Source organism: Lethenteron reissneri, chromosome 24 (genome assembly GCF_015708825.2).
Source record: "Lethenteron reissneri isolate LAM-NWPU_2019-01 chromosome 24, ASM1570882v1, whole genome shotgun sequence".
NCBI classification, from domain to species: Eukaryota; Metazoa; Chordata; class Hyperoartia; order Petromyzontiformes; family Petromyzontidae; genus Lethenteron; species Lethenteron reissneri.
The window spans coordinates 13,499,395-13,521,823 of record NC_083802.1 but is presented as its reverse complement, the minus strand read 5'-3'; the positions used below and the strand labels follow the sequence as shown (position 1 = coordinate 13,521,823).

General features: G+C 54.3%; 1 long non-coding RNA gene across 1 annotated transcript in view; it reads left to right on the top strand.

The window, feature by feature from the left end:
• LOC133346309 (uncharacterized) overlaps window positions 1-22,429 on the top strand; it is a 40,899-nt gene that overhangs the window by 10,147 nt on the left and 8,323 nt on the right. The window contains exons 2-3 of the long non-coding RNA XR_009755549.1: window positions 20,274-20,401; window positions 20,685-20,847. This is a non-coding gene — a long non-coding RNA (uncharacterized LOC133346309). The remainder of the gene's footprint in view (window positions 1-20,273; window positions 20,402-20,684; window positions 20,848-22,429) is intronic.

Below are 22,429 nucleotides of genomic sequence, written 5' to 3'. Positions count from 1 at the left end.
ACGCGCCAGGCAGGAGGTCGCGTTTGGGTTCTTCCTGCGTAAATTAAACTGTAATTACTCATTTTAATCAAACGCGGGCAATTTGGATTAATCAAAGCGGGGAGATAGCGGGGGGGGGGGGGGAGGAGGTGGAGGAGGGGGGGGGGGATTGAGTGGAGAGATGGGAAAGGGGCGGGGGACCCCCATCGGCGCACACACGCAGACGCACACGCACGCACACACGCAGACGCACGCGCACGCACGCACACACGCAGACGCACGCGCACGCACACACGCAGGCACGCGCACGCAGGCACACGCACGTTGCACGCAGGCACGCGCACGCAGGCACGCGCACGCGTGTTACACAGCTGGGCAACACACGCAGACACTTCCAGTGAGATAAAGACACAAAAGACGAAGATCCCCCGGATAGCCTTTAACAGACTGTTGGGGAAAGTGGTGTTCGCGAGCACCTGTGAAGGTCGGCACGGCACACGAGGGACGGCAGGGGTGGAGGGGGGCGGTTTGGTCGGCACCACACCCGACCGCCTTTGTCTCCCTCGTGGCGACATTTACGCACCGCAGCAGGCACTCGCTAGAGGCTGAGTCGACTTAAGGGGAGGTCCAGCGCCGGTTCAGATAATGGTCACAGATGTTGGCCGTGAGCGAGAGTGGAACTCGGGTAGCCGGGTTCGTAGCGCAGCGCGCTAACCACTGCGCCACCGCTCCCCACGCACGTCCACAGGCACACACACACGGGCACACACAACCGCATGCCCCGAGGCTGTGTATGAGGGAGGGCTGATCGCTTGGCCGAGAGCGGAGCGCTGCTTAAATTAATTGTCTTTTTGCAGACCCGTCCTGCCGCAGTAGCAGCATGATGATGTTGTATGTGTTTCATTTTTATTTATTTTTTACCGCGATGGCGATGGTGGTGGTGATGATGAATACGATGATGCATGAGCCAGCTATGCTAATGTCCCTGTATCCACAACTTAAACCTATCAGCAATTATGAAGATAGTGGTGATGATGATATGGTAATACTGATAATGATTGTGGTAATGATAGTGATGGTAGTGATTATGATGGTGATGATCATGATGGTGGTGGTGATGATAGTGATGGTGATGGTAGTGATTATGATGGTGATGATCATGATGGTGGTGATGATAGTTGTGATGATGGTGATGACGAAGATGATGGTGATAGTGATTATGGTGGTGATGGTAGTGATGATGACTATGATGATGGTCTATGGTAGTGGTAATGATGATGCTGGTAGTGATGGTGGTGGCGATGTTGATGGTGGTGATGATGATGCTGGTGTTAATGGTTGTGTCAATGATTATTATGCATCCACAAACAACCGTCCGATAATCACACGCGCATTCACGTGCTATTTAAATGATCGATCGCCTATTAAAGGCTGCGTCACGACCCCCGAAGAGGCGATGGAGCCGTCACACCTCCCAGCCGCCGTTGTCTATCCAGTGCCAATGATTACACACCTCACCAGCTACTCATTTGAGTCGACCTAGGGGAGGCTCGAGGCCGGCTCAGATATCGCTCTCCTCTGACGTTCGCCGTGGCCGGGAATTGAACTCATGCGGCCGAATAACTTGGTGCCGGTCGAAAGCACTAAATCACTGCGCCGACTGCTTCGCCGTTACACCCACGGCCCAGAACGGGCATAACACCGTGAACGAAGATAACGTTGTTAATTCGAATAGTATACATGTTCACGTTATACCTAATTCTAAATACAATACATTATAGGCGTATAGCAAACGCGAAGCGGGCGCTTCAGGAGCTTTCGATCGGCTTTCGCGTCGCACTCCACGGGAGGCGAATTACTCGGTTCACAATATGATTGAGGGTGGTATATTATTTGAGGCCGAGTCTGCTGCTGCAGCTGCTGCTGATGCCCCCCCCCCCCCCCCACGAGTCGAACCAAATCGACCTGCGCGCGGTCATCCAAAGGGATCCCGGTTCGGTGTGAATTGTCTACGGCACTTTGTGAACGCGGCCTCGGCTGTCGTTGTGTAACATTTGACGGTTCTAGCCCTTCGGCAGACAGCGTGACAGGTCACACCAAGTCGCTAACTCACTCGCGATAGTCACCCGCCACGCGCAGTGAATCATTAAGCTCCGTGCAATGGTTTGCGCACTGCGCGGCTCGGAACCCCCGACCACCTGAGTTTGATTCCAGGACACGGCTAACTCCATCAGCGGCGAGCGCTTCGTATATGTGGACCGGTTCGACCAACTAGGATTGACCAACAGGGTGAAGTATAGTCGAAACAATCCCCTTGATCCACGTAGCAGTGGGTTGTACATTATACATGCCGAGACAATGATTACATTCATTTTGCTTGTCATGAGCCAAGTGGCATGGTGAGATGTGCACACAGGTAGGCACGTGGGTTGGATAGTATCGACAGGTGTTGACACGTGTATATTATCTGTCTAAACGTGTGTTCTATCCGCAGATGCGTCTAACATTGGTATCAACTAAAAACACAACTTTTAAGTCACCAGGTAAAGCCCGCTCAGCTATCGGCTCGGTATCAGAGACGACCCGGCCCCACACGTGATGATAGCTGATCGCAGTGGCTTACATCGCCATAATCACACGTGGGAATTTATAGAATGTATAGGATTATTTAAAATTAGTATTTATATAATTGAAATGTGGAGGTAGGGGCGGGGCTAAACCGGAGGGGCCCGGAGAAAAATCCTCGCGAGTACCACGTCGAGGTGGGAGAGAGAGAAAGAGAGAACACACGGAACTCCAAATATACAACCAGGGGCATGGTCAGGGTCAGGGTTCGAACCGACGTGACCAGCATTGCGAGGGGAGATAACGTCTCCTCCTCATCCTCGCCACCGCGGTGGCGCTCCCTGTGAGCGCGAGAGACCCGAGGTGAGCACAGGTAAGGGGGCCTTGAGAGAGAGAGAGAAAGAAAGAGAGCGAAATAGAGAGGAAAGGGAGCGTCGTGGGCAAGAAAAACAATTTGTGAAAACGCGGACAACCACAGCCACGACGCTGAGCGTGCGAGGGCGAGCGCCGTCTACTCGGCGAGTAATTAAGAGCAGACCGCGTCCGCTGTCTCAGTAATTATTCAAGCCCTGCCGCCGCAATTAGCTTGGCGCGGCCGCTTATTTAACGACGAAGGCGTCGCCTTTCCCCCTGGCTCTGATGCGTAAACGTCGAGGTTCCCCGCGACGGCGGCGGCGGCTGCGGTGGCTGCGCGCGCGTGAGATGCAGATGCGCGAGACGCGTCGACACGCACGCGCCAAGGAGGCTCGCGCACGTGTCACGCGCGGTAGGCACCGCGGCGCGCGCGTGTGCACGTGTGCGCGTGCACGATCTTGAACTTCTTTCGCGACGTGCGTAGTCGAGCGTGCCAATGTGGAGGTGAGTGGATACTGGGATGCCGCGCGTGATGTGTGCTATGAAGAAGGGCCGTTACCCGAAACGTCGCCTGATATAATTTTTATTATTATTAAGGCCACATTGTTATTGACGAGTGTGTTGCATTCGTTTTGTTTCCATATGGACGCAGATGCGTCAACCCATATCCCTTCATAGGCACACGCACTCACGTATACCGCACGTGCACGTGCACATGAGCTACATACGCGTACGATATACGCGTACGTGAGATCTTTTAGTCAATCCACTGCTGTATGAAAAACTTCACCACGCTGTGCGGGTCGTTGGGGTTCATGCGACCATACTTCACCACCCTGGTCAGCGCGGGCTGGTGAAGGCGGGGTGGGAGGGAGGGGGTATATAGGGGGCTGCGTAGACGTGAGTCGTGACCATACTTCACCACGCGGGTTCGTGAAGGCGGGGGAGCATAGGAGCATACCGTAGGAGCGTACAGTCTGTGCTAGTTGGTGAATGTTCCTTTTCGTCGAAAACGGGCGTCGATATTTGTCCATCATCATCAGCAGCAGTGGGAGGGGGGGGGGGAAATCGAAGATTGCTTGTCCGTTTATAATTTTACCCGTCCCGTAAATACAAATACAAAGACGACAGAGATCCCCCGTGTAGCCTTCAGACTGGAGGGGCAAGTGCTGTTAGCGAGCACCTATGAAGGCCGGCACGGCACACGAGGGGGTTGGTGGCCAACACCACGCTCGGCCGCCTTTGCCTCCCCAGTGGCGATGTGTACTACACACCGCACCAGGTACTCATTTGAGGTTGAGTCGACCTAGGGGAGGCCCATGACCGGTTCAGATGAATCGTCACCAATGTTGGCCTGGAGCGGGAATCGAACCCGGCTCACCAGGTTCGTAGCGCACTACCGCTACATATACAGGCATATACATACACACATAATTACATAATAAAAAATGCTTCATTTGAAATATATCCAACGTATTTTTTCATTATGCGGGCAATTAGCACTAATTGCGCTCAGCGTTTCAAAGTCGGTAATTAGTATAGTTGTTGTTGTTGTTGAACGTGTAGTTCGTGTGAATGTTACGCCGTGTGTAAACCCCAAGCCGCATCCCAAAGTCGCCGGGTTCACGATGGTGTTTTTTTTTTATTTAACTGCACGGAAATCCCAATTGCAAAGTCCTACACACGTAGCGCGGCGGAGTGCGCTTTTAGCGAGCACCTATTAAGGCTACCACGAGTCCGACCCTATAGATATACTGAACATCTGTGACAAAGACCTTTAGAGCTCATTGGATTCCTCCGGTATGAATACATGTTCCGATTCTAAGCTACCCATTTCCACTGCGCAAATACAACTAGTTACACGCAGCACGCGCTCACTCACACTGACTCACCGTGGTGAAATATGGTTAAACAACCCCCCCCCCCCCGTGACTGTCCACGATTGTGCGTATGTAATTGTTGACGAATGCAAGTCACCTCGTGGTTTCTGTACGTCCACGCGGGCATTAAGTCCTGTCGGCCCAGTCGCCCTTCGGGACTCGGGGTCAACCAACCAACAGCATTTTGCAATTTGTTTATTCGCGGAAACTCTGGACCGGGTTTACGTCCTTCTGGGCGGCGGCGGGGGGGGGGGTTCATCGGCGGCGTTCAGCTTTATGCGCGTGTCAAGCACAAGCCGCCGCCGCCGCTGCTGCTGCTGCTGCTTCGCAAGATGTTGGGGATGGAGCGCATTCCACCCTGTGATCCGGCCTACCTGGGTTCGATTCCCGGCGAGTGATATCTCGACCGGTCCTCGAGACGATCCCCATTCCCCAAACCGCGTTGACCAGCGGGGTGAAGTATGGTCAAACAACCTCCACGACCGAACGGCGTGGAGGAGGCCTTCATCCAAGCAGTCAATTGACAGAAGGCCGCGTATGTGTGTGTTGTAGAAGGCCGTCGTGTTATTGACTGTCCTCGAGCTATTCGATGTTGCTGTTGATGGCCTTGGTAAGAAAACGATGATAGCGAAAGTAATATATGATTAAATGTGATTTTGGGATACGCGGTGGGGGGGGGGGATTGTGGGGGGGGGATGTGTGGAGCTGCGTTGGTTGCTACCGGAATCACAGCGGGGCAGCGCGCTAACCACTGCGCCACCGCTCCCCATCCATCGTGCGTGTCCGTCCGTGTCAACTGCAATCCACCCACTTCTCTTCATCTCTCCGCGTGCCTCTCCGCATACAACGCCGTACAAAGAACGTCTATTTAGAACATGTCATTTGATGCTCAATAACAATCGCGTGATGAGAACGACAACGACGATGATGACGGCCGATTATGATCATCATTATTACATTTTAAGTGTTCGTTCTCCGGCGGCGTCTGATGTACGAGTACGTGGTGCCCCTCCCACCCCGACGCGCGCGCGCGCGCAGGTGCAAACGTCGCACAAGTTGCAACACCTGAAAGCACAGAGCGCACAGACACCACACACACGCGCGGTAGGGGAAGGAGGAGGGGGCAGGCGGCCCTTTCCTTTGAGTGGCACAAGTATTGCGTTACAGAGCGGCGCTAAACGGGGCGTGCGGAGGTCGCTCCGCGCTCCGCAGTAAACATTTGAAGGCTATCGGAGCGGGGCAATTAGGGCCTCGTTTGAAATCGCCCCCTCGTAATTGGCCGGCTTCGGGAACGGACGGCCTGTTTGTGGAGGCGCACGCACAAAGACAAAATTCCCCCGTGTAGCCTTAACAGACTGTAGGGGCAAGTGCTGTTAGCGAACACCTATGAAGGCCGGAACGGCACACGAGGGGGTGGGTGGCCAGCAACACGCCGGGCCGCCTTTGTCTCCCCAGTGGCGATGTTTCCACGGAGCACCGGGTTACCCGTTTGAGGTTGAGTCGAACTAGGGGAGGGCCAGTGCCGCTTCAGATAATCGTCACCGATGTTGTCCGTGCGCACACACGCACACTCGCGCACGCGTTAGCTTAGTTTGTATATACAACACACACGCTAAACAAGCGGAGCTTGAGACGAGCGGTATTCAGTTACAGAGCAGAATGAACAAATCATTGGAGCATTGATAATGGAGGATGAAGACGATTATATTGTTGTTTATTTATTGAGTGAAGCCTCGTTCTGAAAGCCGTCTTCAGCAAGGTGCCGCTATACTCTTGCTGGTGTCTGAGCCAATTGCGTTCTCGGCCTGATCATTCGCGTTTGCTTGGCAATGTGTGCGAGCAAACTGGAGTGCCCGCAGGGAAAGATCACCACGCAAATCAGCATTGGCGCGGTAAATCGTCCGCCCAAAATCTCGACAACGGTTAGCAGATCCGAGCATCTACTGCCGTATCTTTAAACTATTTTAACTTTTTTCAGAAGCGACCTGGCCATACACGATCGCTCAACGAGGTAGCTTCTCATGACATGGACATTTATAGCAGTCAACTGTTATATAAACGCGCGTTTATAAAAGTGGAGGGGGAAAAAAACGGAGAATCCGGAGAAAAATCCACGCGACCAAGGGGAGAGAGAGAGAGAGAAAGACACGCAAACTCCAAATGTACAGCAGGCGTTGGGACTGGGATCGAACCCACCACCTCCTCCATACCAGGCGAGGTAGTTAAGATCTCGCACACCGTGACGCCCCCAGGTGTTCCACGGCGGACTCCCCACCCTACACAACTCCGTGTGCATTCCCTACCCAAGATTCCCATCCAAGAGACTGACCAGGTTTCGAACGACCCCAACGAGCTTCGGATCGCTGATGAGATCGGGCGCGTTCACGGGCGATTTGGTGGAGCGCGCACGTGTCTCTGCGAGGCTTGGTCGGATCTGTATCTCGCAATAGATAATTGATCAATATTTTTTCTTCAATAAAATAACGTGATCCCTCCAATCCTGGACTCCCGCCACACACCGGGCATCACTGCCATACATGTTTAACAACAACAACAAAATATTGTATTTCTCGTGTGCATACTATACACGTGACCGCCCGGCAGGGCATACAGGAAGGCCACCTATCCAGCAGTAGATGGAGATTCGGACCCTCGAGTGCAAAACATGTTCGGGGTTGCGGAATTTGGCCAAAGGTCCCAAGGGCAAGGGCCCCTCTTGGAAAGGCGTCTTGAGACTCATTCGATGATTCGTTTTCTTATTACATTATTGATAAATATTTTTTTGGGTAAATAATATAATGTAATCCATTTAATGCTGCACTCCCGACACACACAGGGCATCACTGATAAATGTGTTTAACAAAAAACAAAAACCTCTAATTTCTCGCGTGCATACTAGATATTTCGACGGAATAGTATAAAGCCGCATCCGTGCACGTAAACGCTTGCATTGATTTACACGCAACAGTTTCCTCAAGTTGTATGCAACGCTGATTTTACCACCCAGTATAATAGATATATAACCATCGGCCACGATCAGTCCACTGCGCGATGAAGGCCGTCGCAAGCATAGAATACAAAAATAAGCGTAACACACGTATACTGTTCATGAATGACGCAATTAATATACATGTCCCGATGAGCGCTTATGTACGTCCGTCGGTTGAACTTCTTTAGCACCGTACGCAGCGAACTGTGAGAAAATGCCGAATTAACAAAGACCCCCCCTCCCCTCCTGTAGACCTGTCGGAGCACGTGCTGATTCGCGAGCTCCTTTTACAAACAACGGCGAGTCGGCTGCAGTGTCCGTCCTTCGTTTGCACGACGCACCAGCTACGCATTTGCGGCTGAGTAGACCTAAAGGGAGGCAGGGGTGGGGTGGGGTAGGACCCCCCCCCCCCCCAGGACCGGTGCAAATGTGCGTGCAGTTTATTGATCGTGAGCGGGAAACGAACTCGCGTCGCCGGGTTCGTAAAGCGCGAACGCGCGGAGCTGCGACGCGGCTCCAAGCGTCGTCACGGAGGCGTCTCGGGGAAATTCTGCCGCGGTGATTTTATGTCCAAACAAAACAAAAAAACACGCAAATTCGTTTTAACTTTACGAACGACTCGTGGCGATGCTACTCGTGACACGGTTGTTGAACGTTTTTCGACGATCGTAATCGACGTGGAGGTGCCGTGAAGGGTCTCCGAACATCGTAACACAGAAGCTATATATGTGTGTGTGTATGCTCAAGTATATTGATTCACACGTGCGCTAAGTTTATGAAAATTATTACCCACACACACATTGATATTTAAACATACAAAGACAACTATCCCCCGTATTCCCTTAACAGACTTTTGGAGCGAGTGCTGTTAGCGAGCACCTATGAAGGCCGGCACGTTCCTATGTTATGTATGGTGCACCTATGAAGGCCGGCACGTTCCTATGTTATGTATGGTGCACCTATGAAGGCCGGCACGGCACACAGAGGGGGTGGGTGGCGAACACCACCGTCGACCGCCTTTGTCTTCCGATTGACGATGATTACTCGGCGCGAATGTGCTCATTCGAAGCTGAGTCGACCTAGGGGAGGCCCAGGACTGCCTCGCACTGCTTCAGAATCGAACTCGGATGGTCGGATCCGTAGCGCGGTGCGCGCTAACCACTACAACACAGACTCGCACCCCCTCTCCCGCACACACACACGCGCACACAGAATTATCGAGTCGCATTTCGACTAAGACTGTCATTAGCGAGCGTTTATTTTCACAACTCGGCACGAGCTGACCGCTGTGCCGTACAGCGAGCCTGACACGCGATCCGCGTCCACTTGGCGACCGCTAAAGCCACTCTTTAATGTCGTCGTGTTTATAGATGGAACCACAAATCCGGAGTCGATTGCAGCCATCGGGATCAGGTAACCCCCCTCCCTCCTCCTGCCGCTGCTGCTACTGCCGATGACGCAGCGCCGAATTGACTCGCGAGACGCGATTGTTTATGATGGTAACAAACAAACAGAAAACATCGCCAATCGCAACGTCCCTTTAATTCGTCGTGGTTTGCTGTTCCGCGCAATACAAGCCGAATTGTTGATTTCTGATGCCGCGTTCCGAGCGGGCGTGAACCCGCGGCTCAGCGAGAGCGCGCGCGTGTCACGAAGACAAAGATTGCCCCCCACCTGCCCCCCCTGCCCCCCCCCGCGTAGCCTTTCACAGAATGTCACGGCAAGTGCTGTCGAGCGAGCGCGTGATGGAGGTTCCGGGCGGCACACATGGCAGGCACCACGCCCGACCGCCTTTGTCGCCCGGGTGACGATTCTTCCACGTAGCACCGAGTTACCCATTTGAGGCCGAGTCGACCTAAGGATGGCTCAGGACCGGTTCAGATATTCTTCGCCTGTTGCTGGCCGTGAGCGGAAATCGAACTCGGGTCGCCGGGTTCGCTGCGCAGCGCGCTAACCGCTGGCGTACAAAGGCAAAGACACGTGCATACGCAAACACGCAAACATACACGAACACATACAAATACTAACTTTTAAGCGTACACGTGCATACACAAGTATATAAACGCGAATTTTCCGACACGCCCGTGCCAACACGTACAAGAGCATACAGATGTACACTTGCACACACGCTTACATGTAAATCCAAAGCGTGTCGCAATTAGAAATTATATTGAAGTTCGCCGGGGCCAGGAATCAAACCCGCGCGCAGTCTTGTTCTCATAAAATGCACGCAGCGCGCACACAAAGACAAAGGCCCCCCAGATAGCCTCAACTAACTTTTAGGGCAAGTGCTGTTCGCGAGCACCTTGTGAAGGCCGACACGGCCCACGAGGCGGTGGGTGGCCAGCACCACGCCCGGCCGCCTTCGTCTCCCCAGTGGCGATGTTCACACACCCCACCAGGTACTCATTTGAGGCTGAGTCGACCTTGGGAAGGCCGAGGACCGGTGCAGGTAGCCGTCACTGGTTGTTGTTTTCCGCGATCGTAACTGCTACACCGCCGCTCCCCACACATATACAAAGACAAAAATCCCCCGTATAGTCTTAACAGACTGTAGGGGCAAGTGCTGTTAGCGAGCACCAATGAAGGCCGGAACGGTATACGAGGTGGTGGATGGCCAGCACCACACCCGACCGCTTTTGTCTCCCCAGTGTCGATGTTTACTACACATCGCACCAGTTACTCATTTGAGGCTGAGTCGACCTAGGGGAGGCCCAATACCGCTTTAGATCGTCACACTGGTGTGAGCGGAAATCGAACCCGGGTCGCCGGGTTCGTAGCGCAGGGCGATAACTGCTACACCACCGCTCCCCACACATACACAAGCGCGCACACACGCACGCACCCACAGACGTACACACACACAGAGAGCGCAGCGCTGCTAACCACGACGTTACCGCTCCCCCCAATCTCCCCCGAAAGCGTTGCAACACTCCTCCGCCGACACACACCGCACGGAGCGGCGTGCGCGTCGCGGTGTCGTGACGAACCCTCATTAGGGGGGGGGGGGGGGGAGACACCGATAGGTGTGTTTGCGAAGTCGTTTCCGAGGTTCGGGTTACTAATTTGCTCCCGCTAATAAATCTCCCCCGTAACGCGCACTCGTCTCTCTGGGATCCTTCCAGGAGCTCGCAGCAGCAGCAGCAGTAGCAGCAGCCAACATTGGCGCTGCATCAGGCGCCCAATTAAGGCGCGAGACCGCCCAACGCTCTCCGCTCGCATTGTGCGGCGCCTCCACGCATTTAGCCTCCAGCCAAAACTCAATATTTCGAGTAATTATGATTTTAAATCATGGCGCGCCATATGCTCCCCCTTCTGCTAAACATCTTTATCGAGACATCGTCTCTTCTATTCCGACGTAGCAGCCCGACCTCGCTCGCTCGAATGCTCGTAAACGCGCGCGCGTGTGTGTCTGTGTGTCTGTCTGTGTGTGTGTTTGTTTTGATTGTCAATCAACGCCTATCGTTCCCCACGATCGCAATCATCGTCTATTAGCGGCACCACTCCGAGATCGTTCTCGCACCACCACCAACAACAACAGCGTCGCCGCTTCGATGAACATCATCATCATCACCACCACGCCCACCCACCATCACCATCACCTCCACCACCACCGCCGCCTATCACCATCGCTACTACCACCACGGTGCCTTATCGTCACCACCAACCCACTGACATCACCACCACCACCAACCCACTGACATCACCACCGGCATCATCACTCCACCAGCCCCACCCCATCCACCATCGCTCTATTCCCTCTTTACCACCAAATAGAGCCCCTTAACACACTGCTGGGGCAAGTGCTGTTCGCGAGCACCAATGAAGGCCGGAACGGTACACGAGGGGGTGGGGGGCCAGCACCACGCCCGACCGCCTTTGTCTTCCCAGTGGCGATGTTTACACACCGCACCAGGTATTCGTTTAAGGCTGAGTCGACCTAGGGGAGGCCCAGGACCGGTTCAGATAATCGTCACTGGTGTTGGCCGTGAGCGGGAATCGAACCTGGGTCGCCAGGTTAATAGCGCGGTGCGCTAACCGCTACACTACCGCTCCCCACCGGCACCACCACCACTACCGCCACCCGCACCACCACCCGCACCACCAACACCACCGTTCTATCGCCGCTACACCTCCAACCAACCCTTCGCACTTCGTCGCATCCAACCATGAAACTCTCCCCACCAATCCCTCCCGCCACACGCCGCTCCCCACCTTCCTCCCCACCCCCTACCCACCCACCTTACCCCCCCCCCGACCTCACCTCGCCCCCCCCTCCACCACCTCCCCCTCTATTGCTGCTAGCGCCTTACACAGAGGTATCTGTTATGGGAAATGAAAGGCGCGGCAGGGAGATTAAAGCGGAGAGGACACGCCAGCCATTGTTCGTGGGGGACGCGCGCGCATCGGTGGAGGTGCGTGGGATGATGGGTTTACGGCAAGGGAGAGAAGGGGGTGGGGGAGCGGTGGCGCAGTGATTAGCGCTACGCTACTGTGAACCCCGCGAGACGAGTCACGATGCAAGGCGGCGAGCGGGTGTCACGAATCTGGTCCCGGACCACCAGGCTCCTCCGATTCGCCAACGCGCACTGACCAGGCGTGGTGAAGTATGGCCAAACATCCCCCCACCCCCACCTCGCCTTTACCGACACGGCGTGATGGGGGAGACGGGAGGGAGGTTGCCTTTAATCCAGTAGTGGATTGAACGCGTGCCTTGTCATGTTTGTTTTACTCTTGCGTTAGTTGGGAGTGGCTGGAGGGATGGAAGAGAGGGTTGGGGCGGACGTGGACTCCCGAATAACGATTGGTTGGTCCGGGTAGATGGATGGTTGGAATGGAAGCCCAGGTAGGCCTCGGCAAGGTAAGGTAAAAATGTAAAAACAACGAGCCTACCTTTACCCTACCTTTTACCTTACCACAATACAATCACTCCACCCTACCTTTTACCCTTTAGCAGCTAAGGTAAAAGGTGAAAAGCAACGAGCTTACCTTCTACCCTACCCTTTACCCTTACCCCTTGGCATGTCGACACCTTTACCTTTACCCTTTTACCAGGTAAAAAGGGTACAATTACCTTACCTTGCCGAGGCCGAAGCCCAGGGTAGGTTATGGACTAGATGGAGGGCTGCTGACAGGGGGTGGTGGAGTTGTGTGTAAGTGTAGCTGTTGGGAGATGGTGTTGATGGTAAATACGGCGTGGCAAGGGGGACGGTGGGGTGGGGGTTAAAGAGAACATAGGGGGGAGGGGAGGAGGAAACGGGGTGGGGGGTGGGGGGGTTGTGAAATTGTGGAGAGCATCGCGCGAGCTGGAGTGCAGCAGGAGCAGCAGTAGCAGCAGCGTCGTCATCGGAAGGGCCCCATCTGCCGCTCGGCAAACTCATTCGGGATCCTTTGTTGCGCAGACCCGCACACCTCTGCCATCCTCCGCCGTCTTAATGCACCGCTTGAGTCAATCAAAGAGGGCGCCTTTTAAAACTTGCATCGTTTAAACGGCAAAGAACCTCTCTCTCTCTCTCTCGCCCGCCCGCCCGCTCTCTCTCTGCTGCTGCTGCTGATGCGTGTTTTGTCTGCGTGCGGAGAGAGGGGGGCGGGAAGGAGAGAGTGGTCAGCCGAGACTACCTCGGACGCTCTCCTCGCGCGTGGCCCTTCAACTTGTCGCCACTTCGCGTCACCAGTCGCATCTCGCCGTGGTGGCTATCGGGGAGCGGTGGGGCAGTGGTTAACGCACCGCGCAAAATGAAACCGGCGAGCTGAGTTTTGATTCCCACGGCACTCCGACGACGAGTGACCTCGGCTGCTCCTCCCGCAACCTTCCCAGAACGAGGGCGACTCGGCATCGACATGAGGACCCGTCATCAGGTGTGGTGTCTGCAGAAGACAAAAATATTCATATCTTTAAAATAAAACCATCGGCTACTGCAGGAGACAAAGGCGGAGCGGACGTGGTCACGCCGATCACACTCACCCCCTCCGCATCATCTCAATAATAGGCGCTCGCTAACACCATCTGCCCCCAACCAACAGGCTCTGTGGAGCTCATCCGGCGATGTGATTGTGGTGTTTGTGTCTGTCCCTGTCTCGCTTGCATCCACTCTCCCCCCCACCCCCTCCCGCTTCCCCCTCCACCACAGCCCCCCCCCCACCCCGCCCCCCCAACCCCCAGATCCCAACAATATTATTCTATTTCCCACAACTGTAATAGATGAGCGAGTGGAGTCAAGGCCTCGAGGAGTTAAAGCGAAGGGGGGAGGAAAAGGAAACGAGGTTGGGATGGCTCGAGGGGGGAGGGAGGGGGGGAGGGAGGGGGGGAGGGGGGGAGGGGGGAGGGGGGTGAGGAGGGAGGGTGATGAAGTGTAGCGCTGTGGGGGAAGTGTTGAGAGAATATATTATACCCCCTCGCCACCCCCCCCCCCCCAACTTGCCTCCCCATACTTATCCAAAAACTCCCACCCAATCACCATCATCACCATCATCATCACACCCACCTTCCTCCAGCTAACATTTGTTTTCCACCAAGCTCGAACAACAATCATAACTAATGATGACTCAATGGCTTTTGTCAATCCACTGCTGGATGAAGCCCCCCCCCCACTCCCTCTCCTTTCCTCACGTCGTGTCGGTGATGGGAAGGCTGTTTGGCCATTCATCACCGCGCTGCAACACCAGTGTAGCCCTGACTTGGGACCGAGCTCGGCTACCCAGCTCAGAGCGGGTCGCGCGCTAACCACTACGCCCACCGCTCCACCCGTCCATTCTGTGCATTCCGTTCCCAATTTTCTAAACTCCCCACCCCCCTCCCCCCCTCGCCCTCCTCCCCTTCTCCCCCTGCACCCCGCACCCATTCCCACAACGCAACCTGCCCAGCCGTCACTCCCTCCCGCTGATCCCCAACTCGCTGTAAATTGAATACAGCGGAGTTAGCGACAGAGCAGAGACGCTGTCAGTCGATTGATTCTGAGTTGAGTTGTCCCGTTACATCTCACTCCCTCTCGCGCTGCCTGTCCTTCCTGGAGCGCCGCGCGCCGACACGGGATCGATCGTTGAACCTTGAGGCGGAGGATTGAGACGATCAGATCTTTGTTACGCAACTGTTTTCTTAACCACTTTGATTTTCGGCTCATCCGAGCCGAGCATCATCAGCAGCAGCAGCATGATACAGATTATCAGCAGCATAGTAATCATTATCATCAGCAGCAGCATCATAATTAGCACTCGCATTGAATTATGTCATCGCTCCATCTCCTCGGAGGACAACCTCTTGGGCGCGTTCCATTCCTTGGCTGTCACTCCGTTATTACCCTCGACCATCGATTATCACCGTCCCTTGTAGCTCCCCCCCCCTCCCCCCGCACTTAACTTTGCAGAACAGTTTACATGGCGTCATTAATCTGGGTATGTTTTCTAATCCTCCCCGGCCCGTCTCAATGTAATCGATATTTGTATTTGAAAGTTTAGATGTGGAAACAGAACAACAATTAAAGATAACCGCAGCGCGTGACTTTCACTAAGTTGTTAAAAAAAAATAAAAGGAATGATGATGAATTGCATGCCGGGTAATGTAGTGTAAATGGTGGTAATGCGTTAATTGTAAATTATGCACAGCGATAGATGTGTGATTGCGTTTCATTAATTACGCATAAATACAATGCTGCTTTTGCCCGCTTTAATCACCAGCAGCAGCGCGTGGATTGTAAGACACGAGCGGTAAGTAAAAATTATTAACATTATAAACGCATATATTAACAGGACGCTTCTCATCTCCATTTCAAAATGTATGCTAATATTGAATCTGCATTGAATCAAGGTCTCGGTGTCCCTTTGGTACTTTCAAATAATGGTAGGGCACGTACATCACTCCGTCATGTATTAATTCACTCCTTCCTTCATTCATTCATACATTTATTCAATCGCCGTCTTTCAGTCACATCTTCATTCACTCGTTCTCTCCTCGATTTGAAAAAAATATTTTCTTCGTTCGCTCATTCGTTCACTCTTGCATCCATTCACACTTTCAATGATGAAAGCGTTCCTTACATTCGTTCACTCATTCATTCACTCGCCCATTGATTCATAACCCGTGAGCCGAGCCAAAGATTGCTAATCGGATTTGAAGCTTTCGTGACTGCATTAATCCATACTCTTTGGTTCTTTCGGTAAAGTCACGTAGGCAGAGAATAATAATAGATCACGACGTTGAGGTCGCAACACAAGCGGTCATCCTCAGGTGGACGTCCGTAGTCCTACTCATCCACGACCGCTTGTGTGGTCGTCCACCCGAGGACGACCGCTTGGGTGGCGATCGAAACGTCGTGATATATTTTTATTGTCTACCTACGTGACTTTACCGAAAGAACCAAAGAGTATATTGCTAATCGACTGCACGGAAATATCCGCATCGCAAGATTCAGTCTTCTACCCCCCCCCCGCGCCCCATCGTGTCCATCGTGAGTTGGAATTACATTTACTAAATCGTCATCTTCCATCAGCCATCACCGATCCACTGCTGGATGAAGGCCCCCCCACGCCATCGTCACCCCTCGCGGTCCTGCGACGCCACGACGCAATTAGATCTCAACGATGCGCAAGAGCTGATCTCATCGCTTCATCCCGTACGTGGCGTCATCATCACCACCACCACCACGACCACCACCACGACCACCACCACCACGACCATCACGACCACCACCACCACGACCACCACCACGACCACCACCACCACGACCACCACGACCACCACCATCACTACCACGACCACCACCACCACGACCACCACCACCACGACCACCATCACCATCACTACCACCACCATCACCATCACCACCACCACCACAACCACCACCACCACCACGACCATCACCACCACCATCACCACGACCACCACCACGACCACCATCACCACGACACCACTCCGCTGCTCCCGACGCAGTTATCTGCGCTTGACCACGTGACTGTGAAATCGGAGTTGTTGCCTCTCTCCATCGACGTCAGCCGTACGAAACGAAGAAGATCACCGCGATCATCATCATCACCATCATCTAAATAATCAGTAATCGTCTTTCCATTGCTGTGGAGTAAAAAAGGCTCCGCCGGGCACCATTTGCCCACCGCTCACGACGGTCAGGCCGACGCCACGCGTCCTCACCTCGCTCGTGCCGGAGCGAACTGATCGTCACATCGCTGCACCTCTCGGGCGCGAGCCCTCTTCCTCCCGCTGCCGTTCCATCGCTGACTCGCTGACAATCCCTTGCCGTGATGTGCCCTCCGCCCAATGCGACCAAGTGGATTCTGAAAAAAAACATCAAGTCAATCTGATTTGCTTCGATCATTAACCACAGGGGCCGTCCATAAATGACGTCACGCACCTAGGGTGGGGGGGGGGGGTCAGACATTTGTGACGATGTGTGACGAGAAAACACGTTCTACTTAATTAAATATACTTTTTAATAAATGTTTTCTCCTACAACATCAGAGTGCAGTGACACTTCAAATACGCACTACAATGACAATAGTTTAAAGCGATTTGAAGCATGTTTTATGTTGGGAGGGGGGCAGAGCTATCTGACGTCATATTTGAGGGGCGGGGTGTGACGACGGGGTAAGGGGGGGGTCAAAAATCGTCCAAAATCGCGTGACGTCATTTATGGACGGCCCCACACACGCTCGACCGGCCCAACCGCGCGCCCGACTCTCCGTGCTTTGGATGGTGAATCTAGAGGCGCAGCCCTGACATTTCTTGCTCACGCCATGGATGGCAGAGGGTCCTCGGCTGGAGCGAGTTCCACTCGATCGAGAGTGTCCGTAGGCCTACTCATCCACGCCGGGCAGACGCGTTGGTGGGAGCACGCATACCAACATCGTAACTCCCTGTGCCAATCTCTTTGTAAGGCTCGATCGTCATCTCACTCCCAGCAGTGTGCGTGTGGCCAGGTAGGTGGCGGGGTAGGTGGCGAGGTGGGTAGTGTGGGAGATAGAGAGGTAGGTGGGTGGGTAGTGTGGGAGATGGAGGGGTAGGTGGGTGGGTAGTGTGGGAGATGGTGGGGTAGGTGGGTGGGTAGCGTGGGAGATGGAGGGGTAGGTGGGTGGGTAGTGTGGGTAGTGTGGGAGATGGAGGGGTAGGTGGGTGGGTAGTGTGGGAGATGGTGGGGTAGGTGGGTGGGTAGTGTGGGAGATGGAGGGGTAGGTGGGTGGGTAGTGTGGGTAGTGTGGGAGATGGAGGGGTAGGTGGGTGGGTAGTGTGGGAGATGGAGGGGTAGGTGGGTGGGTAGTGTGGGTAGTGTGGGAGATGGAGGGGTAGGTGGGTGGGTAGTGTGGGAGATGGTGGGGTAGGTGGGTGGGTAGCGTGGGAGATGGAGGGGTAGGTGGAGGGGTAGGTGGGTGGGTAGTGTGGGAGATAGAGAGGTAGGTGGGTGGGTAGTGTGGGAGATGGCGGGGGAGGTGGGTGGGTAGTGTGGGAGATGGAGGGGTAGGTGGGTGGGTAGTGTGGGAGATGGAGGGGTAGGTGGGTGGGTAGTGTGGGAGATGGAGGGGTAGGTGGGTGGGTAGTGTGGGAGATGGAGGGGTAGGTGGTGGGGTAGGTGGGTGGGTAGTGTGAGAGATGGAGGGGTAGGTGGAGGGGTAGGTGGGTGGGTAGTGTGGGAGATGGAGGGGTAGGTGGAGGGGTAGGTGGGTGGGTAGTGTGGGAGATGGAGGGGTAGGTGGAGGGGTAGATGGGTGGGTAGTGTGGGAGATGGAGGGGTAGGTGGCTGGGTAGTGTGAGAGATGGAGGGGTAGGTGGGTGGGTAGTGTGGGTAGTGTGGGAGATGGAGGGGTAGGTGGGTCGGTAGTGTGGGAGATGGAGGGGTAGGTGGGTGGGTAGTGTGGGAGATGGTGGGGTAGGTGGGTGGGTAGCGTGGGAGATGGAGGGGTAGGTGGAGGGGTAGGTGGGTGGGTAGTGTGGGAGATGGAGGGGTAGGTGGAGGGGTAGGTGGGTGGGTAGTGTGGGAGATGGAGGGGTAGGTGGGTGGGTAGTGTGGGTAGTGTGGGAGATGGATGGGTAGGTGGGTGGGTAGTGTGGGAGATAGAGAGGTAGGTGGGTGGGTAGTGTGGGAGATGGAGGGGTAGGTGGGTGGGTAGTGTGGGAGATAGAGAGGTAGGTGGGTGGGTAGTGTGGGAGATGGAGGGGTAGGTGGGTGGGTAGTGTGGGAGATGGAGGGGTAGGTGGGTGGGTAGTGTGGGAGATGGATGGGTAGGTGGGTGGGTAGTGTGGGAGATAGAGAGGTAGGTGGGTGGGTAGTGTGGGAGATGGAGGGTTAGGTGGGTGGGTAGTGTGGGAGATGGATGGGTAGGTGGGTGGGTAGTGTGGGAGATAGAGAGGTAGGTGGGTGGGTAGTGTGGGAGATGGAGGGGTAGGTGGGTGGGTAGTGTGGGAGATGGAGGGGTAGGTGGGTGGGTAGTGTGGGTAGTGTGGGAGATGGAGGGGTAGGTGGGTGGGTAGTGTGAGAGATGGAGGGGTAGGTGGGTGGGTAGTGTGGGAGATGGAGGGGTAGGTGGTGGGGTAGGTGGGTGGGTAGTGTGAGAGATGGAGGGGTAGGTGGAGGGGTAGGTGGGTGGGTAGTGTGGGAGATGGAGGGGTAGGTGGGTGGGTAGTGTGGGAGATGGAGGGGTAGGTGGCTGGGTAGTGTGAGAGATGGAGGGGTAGGTGGGTGGGTAGTGTGGGTAGTGTGGGAGATGGAGGGGTAGGTGGGTCGGTAGTGTGGGAGATGGAGGGGTAGGTGGGTGGGTAGTGTGGGAGATGGAGGGGTGGGTAGGAGGAAAGGCGAGGAGGCGCGCCCGGGTAGCGCCGCTTTATTTTTTGTTACGGGAAATTCGCTTTGATGTGCTTGATGTTTTGAGCGGCTGTAATGAGCGCAGCGCCGCGGGCTCGCGCCGAGCTGAATTAAAAGCTAAATATTTACCAGGGCCGCGACTACGGGAGGCGAGAGGCCCTGTGCCCTGGGGCAGTCGCCATCAGAGACCCCCCCCCCCTCCATCCATCTACCCCCCCCTCCTCCTCCCCCCACCATGTACAGCCCCTCCCCCCCCTCCTCCATCCATCCCCTGACTCCTCTCCTTTCCCCAACACCTGGTGCCCGTGTGTGTGTGTGCCCGTGTGTGTGTGTGCCCGTGTGTGTGTGCCCGTGTTGGGAAGCGGTAGTGTCGTGGTGAACGCTACGCTGAGCAATGAACCCGGCGACCCGAGTTCGATTCCCGCTCACGGCCAATACCAGTGACGATTATTTGAACCGGTCGTGGACCTCCGCTAGGTCGACTCAGCCTCAAATTAGTACCTGGTGCGGTGTGTAAAACATCGCCACTGGGGAGACAAAGGCGGCCGGGCGTGGTGATGGCCACCCACCCCCTCGTATGCCGTGCCGGCCTTCATAGGTGCTCGCTAACAGCACTTGCCCCAACAGTCTTTTGAGGCTATACGGGGGATCTTTGTCTTTGTGTGCGTGTGTTTGCACGCGCGTGTGTGTCTGTGTGTGTAGGGAGCAGCGGTGCCGCGCCGCGCTACGAACCCGGCGACCCAAGTTCGATTCCCGCTCACGGCCAACTCCAGTGACGATTATCTGACAACCACCTACGACCGCCTTTGTCTTCCCAGATGTATTGACAGGTGACACCAAGACATCTCCGACGAGCAAGGATTATATTTTCTCCTTCGATACTTTCTGGAGCGCTCATGCTCGGCTGGCTGTCTGGCTTAGAGCAGAGATTATCGGCGTAAGGCACTACCACTAGAGTACAAGATATGATAATCCACACTAATCCTATATTATTGTGCCAAGATTAATTCCGGAATATCATTCTGGACTGTTTCACCTAAAATTTAGCTCTCCTGTCGAGGGGGGCGTTTGGTGCCAGAACCACACAACCCCCGGCCCCCTTTGTCTTCCCAGATGCATTGACAGGCGACGCCAGCTGCTTCAACTTGCGTGCAAGGGCGAGTCGAGCTTCGGGGAGAAACGGCACGGGATCAGACGCCACGTGGACTCGTGTTCCGTTCCGAACGATGATGTGAATCCGAGTCGGAAAACGAAACATATCCGTGTAGATAGAATTGTAAGTCAGTGCATGAAGCATTGCGTGTATGTACGCACAACAAAGACACAGATCCCCCGTATAGCCTGTCACAGACTGTCAGGGCAAGTGCTGTTAGTGAGCACCTATTAAAGCCGGCACGCCGCACGAAGGGGTGGATGGCCAACACCACGCCCGGCCGCCTTTGTCTCCCGAGTGGCGATGTCAGGTACTCATTTGAGGCTGAGTGGATCTAGAGGAGGCCCAGGACCGGTTCAAATATTCTCCACACGCTAAACCACCGCCGCGACAACGTACACGCATGTCCACGCACACACACACACAACACTCGCACATGTGCGCGTACGGACACATTTACGCGTATAAATAACAGCACGTTTATAGCCACAAGCATACCACCCATGTGCATAGAGTCGCGCACGTACCGCTTACGCATGGACGTAAAATACACGTAACCCATGCACGCACATAGACACATACACGCGCATACACACGGACATGCACGCACTCTCATGCAGTACACACCACACCGCCGTGGCTGTGTGTATGTAAAATTGCGCCTTCTTGCAATTGTAACGAGAAGTTATTGTTTTTTTTGGAAACTGCAAGGGCTACCTTGCCAAAGAAGACGCTGGTATCAATTGGACACCGATCAGATTAAAGGCGACTCTCACGACAATCTATATATCTACGCGGTTTCAGTTGCACGTGCGATATAACGCGCATTGAATACATTGCATCAACAGCAGCTGTCTCATTCGTAAGGGTATTTTAATACAAATAAATACTTAAACGTGCTTTTGTTCAAATATCAGAAGATTACTTCATGTGTAGGATCGATATCGCGCGCGCCGAAAGTACAAGATAACGCTGCACATATATATATACTGTACACACAGATATATAGTAAACATTGTGTTCCCTTGCATGTGTGCGTGTGTACACGTGTACACACACATACGCGCTTGTGTCTACCCAGACATACGCCGTGAACCCGGCAAACCTGGATTCGATTCCCTGCCACGGGATACCATCAGTGGCGAGTGACATTCGAACCACCCGTCTTGAGCCCTACTCCTAAGTAAACTCGGCCTTAAATAAATCGCGTACGCACATCATAGTCGTCGTCGTTAATGCCCAAAGACAAAGGAGGCCCGGGCGTGATCTTCCAGCCCCCTGCCCCACCCCCCACCAAACCATTTTCCATCCCCAGCACCTTAATAGGTGCTCGCTAACAGCACTGCCTATTTGCGGCGTTCCCACGAACACTCCCTCACTTGATGCAGCAAATCTGGCTGTGACGGTCCCACCTGATGACGGAGACTTGTGTTGCCTCCGAAACGTCGTGATTTTTATTATTTTATTTTCATTAATTTTAATTTAATTTTTTACCCACGTGACTTTCCCGAAAGAACTAAGAGTATATACTCTAAAGCGCGCCAGGCCCAGTACACGAGACTGAAAGAAAAAAAAAACTCTCACTTTGTATTCGTTCGGAATATCATTCATCTCATTACAGACTAATCTCCGGATTGTAATCTTCGGATTATAAGACGCTCTGGCAAGTAAGACGAACCCAACGCTTGATCCCGATGTTTGCGAG